This window comes from Pseudorca crassidens, chromosome 10 (assembly GCF_039906515.1).
Source record: "Pseudorca crassidens isolate mPseCra1 chromosome 10, mPseCra1.hap1, whole genome shotgun sequence".
Taxonomy (NCBI): Eukaryota; Metazoa; Chordata; class Mammalia; order Artiodactyla; family Delphinidae; genus Pseudorca; species Pseudorca crassidens.
In genome coordinates, this window is record NC_090305.1 from 20,486,968 (window position 1) to 20,494,426 (window position 7,459).

Sequence of the window (7,459 nt, forward strand, 5' to 3'; positions counted from 1 at the left end):
CAAAGGTCTGCTCAAGCGTCAACTTCCCCATAGAGCCTGCCCCAATACTCTCCACCGATGTCCTTTTACCCCCCAATTTCTGTCATTGTGTAACCAATACTCCATAATTTGATTCTAATCCTTCTGTAGTTGTTTTATACGACTGGTTTTGTCATTTCCAATGAAGTGATAAGCTTCTTTTAAGATCAGAAAACCTTGTTTTAGATTGCTTCCAGAAGCTGGCCCTACCTGAGCACCACACACACACATACATCTCTTAGCACAGTGCCCAGTGATGAAATAGAAATTCACAGTTTAAGGCATGACAAGCAGAATTCAAACAAAAATTTTCTCTGGCCATTTGGGCCTCCTCCCTCCCCTCTAGGGTGCTCATGCATCTATCTGCATTCTGCATTAACCAGATTCCCCAGTGGCAGAAATACCTGCTCAACCATCAAGATCAATTTTTCTCCTTCTGATGCCAGTTGTGTAACTCCTTAGAATATAATATTTGTTTCTCTAACTTATAACTCTCTAACTCACCACTCACCTTATAGGTGCAGACCACCTACAGGTGCAGCCAATATATCATTTCCCTTAAAGACAGTGATTGGGGCAGAACAGACTGGTCAGATAACCTGGTGAGATACTGGGCCATACTGAATGTAAGTTCTTAGCTTAAATATTTAGTTATGACCTTATTCATGTTACTAGCTATATTACTTGTATTCTGCTCATTTTACAAGATTGTTTCTTGCATTACTAAATGACTGAGCCTCAGATAAAATTAATAATTAGGTGACTTGAAACAGTTGATCAAATATTCAGCTCTATAAGATCAATGATTGTAATATTATAACTCTAGATATGGGAAGAAGCAACAAAAGGGAAACATTTCCTGGACCATAACAGACTAGTAAGACAGGTGGTCCAGAGGCTTCTGGGTACTTTAACAGGGCCTAGGTCCAGTAACAGCACACGGACTAGCCTATCAAGGAAGTCCTCACCTGACCTGGGAATGAGCAATCTTAGCACCATGGGACAAAGTGGTCACGAAATGCCTCCCAAACCTTGGTTGAAATTAAGACCAAAAAGACTGTAAAATATAGAATGTTGCCCACCATCCAGTTCTATAAGAATCAAGTCATCAGCCACTGCAGTCACTGACCTGTAATACACCTTGAAATGAATTCAGGGCGAAGATCAGGATGAGGTACTTTGTGTTCTGGGAGAACTGACAGAACTGGCGCTGAGATATTTTCAGGAGAAGACTGTGTGATCCCAGCTTCTTGCATCTTCTCATACTTAGAAAAGCACTGAACCATTAACTAAGATATCTGTTCCTCACAAATAGCAAAATCTTCTACCAAGATGAGTGCCTGACTGCACGTACCCATTTGCCAAAATCACATAGGTACTGGCCTCTCCCTTTACCTCTTTGGAACCGTTCTCAGAGCTCTCTGAGAGACTGTCTCCCGGGTTATACTCCTCAGTTTGGCTTGAATAAAATTTTCCATTTCTTTCTTAGATTGACTACTGATTTATTTTTTGTCAACACCAGCACCAGTTAGAAACTTGAAATATTACCGTGTAACAGAAAGAGTCTCAATTATAAGACTACACAGTGGTCTGCCATTTAGTTCTAATTCTGTCTGTTCCTAGGGAAAGATCACCTAATCTCTCTACACATCAATTTCCTCATCTGTAAAATAACCGTGTTGACTTCCAGTGAAAATTATGCTGTATGTTCAGGCTTTGAGCACATCTCTCCCCAGGCCACCACTCCAAATGCATAGCAGTGTCCCAGCAAGCAATAAAAAAGACTTCTAGGGCTTCCCTGGTGGCGCAGTGGTTGAGAGTCCGCCTGCCGATGCAGGGGACCCGGGTTCGTGCCCCGGTCCGGGAGGATCCCACGTGCCGTGGAGCGGCCGGGCCCGTGGGCCATGGCCGCTCGGCCTGCACGTCCGGAGCCTGTGCTCCGTGGCGGGAGAGGCCACAGCAGTGAGAGGCCCGTGTACAGCAAAAAAAAAAAAAAAAAGACTTCTAAAAATGATGCTCACAAACAAAATAATCTTCCTGTAAGATAACACAGGGCCAGAGGTCTTGCCGGGCTCCCAATTCTGAGTCAAGAGCGTTAGCATCAGGCATTAAAAGGGATTGGAAGGCAGGAGTTGGTTTCACTGCTTGACACCAGGGGCTGGCATCAAATATACAATACAGTATTATTAACTATAGCCACCCTGCTGCATTACATCTCCAGGACTTACTTATTATATAACTGGAAGTTTGCACCTTTTGATCACCTTTGCCCAAAGTATAATCACTGAGACAACATCAATGCAAGAAATAACTTTTGACTGGTCACAATTGGAAGTAATTAGTGAAAAGAAATAGAACAGATAATTCACACAGAAAGCCACACAGAGATGTAGTGAGATAATAAATATGAAAAAGAAAGATGGGAGCTATATTAAGAGTCCACAGTGTGTATCTACAGCAATTCCAAACAAAAAGAACAGAAGGAATGATGGATAAATAAAACTTGAAGAGATAATGGTTGAGAGTTTCCAGAAACGAAGAAAGACATGAGTCCTCAGAATAGGAATACAGCTTGAATATTAAATCTAGTAAATAAAAATAAACTCACACCAGACACTTTCTAGCAAAACTGTCGAAAATAAAGGTTAAAATGTAAAACCTCAAAAGCTATCCGAGAAAAGGAGAAAAGTATTTAGTAAATGATAATTATCGTATGCAGATTTTTATCAGCAAAGCTAGATGCCAAAGACAAGGGAACATTTCCAAGTAAGCTTATTACATAATCATCTCAGAAAATGCCTTTGTGGTAAAAAGTTTTTTCATTCTTTATGCTTTATATTTTCCTGACAGTAGAGAATGAAGATAATTACTTTTTTCTCCAATTAGTATTATACAACTTTAAAAACTGTGCAAAGACATTTTCAGATCATTGAGATTACAAACAGGAAATGACTAAAGGCAGACTGGAATGAATTAGGAAATATATCCAAAGCAGAGATTGAATGATTCAACCTTTTAAAAGGAGCATTTCAGTCATTTAGAGATATTCTTTAGACAAAAGAGATGGATCTGTCATGACTCTATTCCATTATGTCACATTACTAGGAAGTGCTCCCAACTCTGTGGAGATTGACAATGGCGATGTGAGAAAGTTGGGGGCAGCATGTCTTGGGGAAGTTGGTCTTTAAAAACACTGAAGCATTTCATGGCATTTCTTCTGATGTGATTTTCCCCCACCCTCCACTTTGTCTTGTCATAAAACTATTCATTATCTTCCTCTTAAAATAGAATTAGTGCTTGCCTAATTAACTTGCCTGGAATCTAATTATTTTTAAACATTTTCTCAACTTGCTTTCTTTATGTGAAAATGATGATATTGCAACAGAGCTGAGGTAATCATTTTCATAGGGAAATCATTTCCAGACAATTAGAGCTTGTACCTCACATTCTTCCTTTATTAACTTTGATCATTAGAGCATGAAATGATAAATTCTGTTTTTTGCCCCCCAGATTACAGTAGAGGGAACATCTTTTTCTTTTCATACACACCATAAAAGGAGGGGCAACAACCAGTGGCTTGTCTGCCATCCTGTGCTCACCTATTACCAGGAAGACCGCATGGTGGTGAAAATATGATCCTTCGCTCCTAACGTGACTTCATTACTTGGAATCAACAGGATTAACGTCTTTGGCACAATGTACTTTGCTAGATTATAAGATCCTCTCCTTGACACCAGCCACTTTGCTGCAATGGTGTCCACGTGACTGACAATACAACTTGACAGCCTTTGTTCTTCTGTACCTCCTGGAGGTTTCATTGCATGTGTGACATTTCTTTATTTAGCAAATATTTATGCATTTAATTAATACAACATACCATCACTCTTCTGGGCGATCAGTATATAGCAGGGTCACAGACACAAAGTCCTGCTCCCTGGTCTTATATCCTGGTGTGTGTATAGCTTCTCTCTCACTCCCATCCACTGAGGAGAATTTTATTTTGCCCACTAGATTCCCAAGACCCTGTTATACAAAATAAGGGTATTAGGTAGAGACAGAATCGCAGAAGTCAAGAATTCCAACTGGTTTTTGTTGGAAAGGGCTGGAGTCGTTGGGAGAGGAACAGATCCAAAAGAGAAGGGAGGGAAGAAATGAAGCAGCTGTGTGGGCTGGAATTGGGGCACAGTTTGGGAGAGTTTGAAAAGAGGGAGGAGAGAATGGGGGCAGGTATGTGTGAGGGGTATAAAGGGAGGAAGACAGTTCACTGGGTTTTATTAATGGAATCCCCCTTTGATGTTTATTGAAATAGTTCAATAATGATTTAAGTTTCTTTTTAAGTTTTTCTTTGGTTATCGGATCGGTGTTTCCTTGAATAAACCACTGTGTATAAGTAGGCCACAAGGCTGCTTAATTTTAATTTGGTAACACTTGGTAGTACCCAGAGAGGCCGTCTGATACGTATGGGTTCTTCTCTGAGGGGCTGGGAGTTGCTGCCCGAAACGCAGCAGCATGGTGGGAGAGGCATCAGACCTGGGGTCTGAAATCCTGAATGTGAGTTTCAACTTAGGTTATTTTATTTTGAACAAAGTCACCTAACTTTCCTAGGATTATGCTTATTTTACATAAAATCAAAGATGAGACTGATAGATTTCTAAGGTTCCTTCTATTATAACCACATACTTGATGACAACCGTGTGGCAGAATTGATAACTTAATGAATTGCCTTTTGGTGAGCATACTAGCACTGTAATCATTTTGTTATTGTTTTTTGAGAACAATGCTTTCTCTCAAAAGAGTGGATAGGCTTTCTGAAACACAGCCCACTGGAAAAGATTCTGGGGAACACGGATACATCTTGGAGTTCCTAACAACAAGCAACATGAATGACTGCCTTTCTGGGGGGCACGGATACATCTTGGAGTTCCTAACAACAAGCAACATGAATGACTGCCTCTCTAGTTTCCTGTATGTGTTTCTTTGTTTCAGCTCTTTAGGAAAGTCTTAGGAATGAAAAGGGAACATGAAAGAAAGAACATTTCTCAGTCCTCAGATGGAAGGAGAAATTGAAAATAACAAATGTGGTCAAAGCTCAACTGGTCACATGGGAAGAAGTCCCATTGAAAACCATCCTGGCTCAACTGTAAGTCACTGGCTGACTTTCCCCTACTACTAATCGGTATTCTGGATGAGCTCCAAGTTTGTTTTCCATATCACCAGGGCCACTAGGTTTGGGTCCAGGTAGAAAACTTGGGGGGTGGAGGCTGTATCATTTAGCATTTCCCTTGAAACAAACAACCACATAATCTAAGTAACATAACTTTTAAGTGTTTACTGCTCACTAGTCTAAGATCAGCTAATCACTTTGCTGATGTTGGCTAGGCTGGCTCAGATACCTGGGGATCGGCTGGCCACTGGCTGATAGAGGCTGGCCTTAGCTTGGGCACCTGGGATAACTCAGCTCAGCTGTGTGTGTCTCATTCTCTAGGAGGCTAGTCTGCCCATGTTATCCTCAGGGCAAATGCAGAAATATGAGTGGGCAGGCACTGCTCAAGCCTCTTCTTGAGCAGTATTTGCTAATGTCCCATCCACCAAAGCAAAGCAGCGTCAAAGAGTAGGACCAAGAGGAGGAGGGCACTGCTAAACTACATGGCAAGGGCGTGGATTTAAGGAGAGAAGAACTGGAGCCATTTTTGTGACCTACCTATCAATAACCTCTGAGTCAGGAGGATCTGGCTCAAACTCTTCACCAGGGATTTGCCCCAGGGGCCCCCCTTCACATCACCAGGCCCCATTCATTTATACTGTGTTCCTGTCACTCTCCTCTTTAGCCTGGCCCACTGCCAGCCACAGTAGATTTGAAGGGTTCGGATGAATTTTTACCATAGCTTGTGTTAAAGAGAACTAGAGAATTTAGTCTGCTATTTTGAAAAGTAAAAAGAAAAAATCAAGTACATTGAAAAATCTAATAGAATTAACACCATCAATTCCCCTATTTGTCTTCAGTAAGAAGACATATTAAGCTTCCCCACTGAATGAAAAGCAGGGATTGGTTTCTTATTTTCCTCCCCAATATCCTTGTGAATATGTAAGTTACGTTATTTTACACAACTATTCATATTTATATTAACACAGTTCTTAAGTCTAGAGAGACCATGTCTTGGCCAGGAGCTCAGAGTAAGTTATTGGTTGGGAAGGAGGCTGGTAGGCATGTGATTCTAGACCAGACCCCAGACTCCTACTCTCTCCTCCTTCCCTAGTTCCCTCTAGTCTAGTTTCCGTGTCACTGTTTTGCATGGCCTGACGCATTTCACATTAGGGTAAGAAAATATATGAGTTGAACTATTATTCAAAATTAATCAGATGGGTACATTCTTAAGGGAGACAATTTCATGACATGTTTCTAATGCTGCAATATTCTAAAGGAAAAGAGATAAATATTCTCATTTAATCTAATAGTCCTAAAAAACATGAATAAGTTAGGGCGTGTCTGGAGAAATCCTTACCAGTTTTGACTCCTGCTAAGACAGAAATAGAAAACAATTTTCTAGTTCCCTCACTTGCCAAAAAAATTTTAAGGGAAAAAAAGTACTTGACAATATAAAAACCAACAGGCTGTTTTGATGTCTCTCTCTTTCTCTCCCTCCCTTGCTTACGGTTATTTGTAGAATGATAAAATACCATTATTAATGAAAACAATAGCTTGCAAGTTATCAGAGCAGCCAACATCATGGAAACATCTGCTATGATGGAAGTGTAAGCAAATGTTTTCATTCTGTATTTTAATTACAGATACTATTGTTTAAAATTACTTGCTAACAACTGTTGTCCCAAAGATGATTCAAAGCTGAAAGTTGCTTTTATGAACTAAATGGCTTCAGGGAGCCTGTCTGTACGTTATATACAAGAGAGAGAAAGCCCAGGACATTTGGACCAAACAAATGTCTCCAATGTACAGAAAATGCTAGGATACTCCAGGTCAGAAAGGACATGTAAAACAAAACAAAACAAAACAAAAAACCTATACAAATGAGAAGAAAAGTAACTGAACTTGGCATCAGGAAACCTGGTTAAATTCTCACAAGCTATGTGCTATATGTACATCTATGGATACTCATGTCCCACCTGTTTGAACCTCAGCTTCCTCATCTGTTAAATGGAAATAATAACAGTAATAAAAATACCTCACGATTGGTGAAAAGACCGGGTGATTGAATGAACTAATGTACACGAAAACATTTTATAAACTGTGATGCTTTGCACAAACATTAGGTAGGTGAGACAATAACAGTGGGGAGGAAAGGGGGAGGTTTGTTTCATCACCATCTTAAGTAATAAAGCTTAAAACCATCTGTCATGCACTATTTACAAGAGCCAAACATGGAAGCTACCCAGGTGTTCATCAACAGACAACTGGCTTAAGATGTGGTAGATTTTCAACATA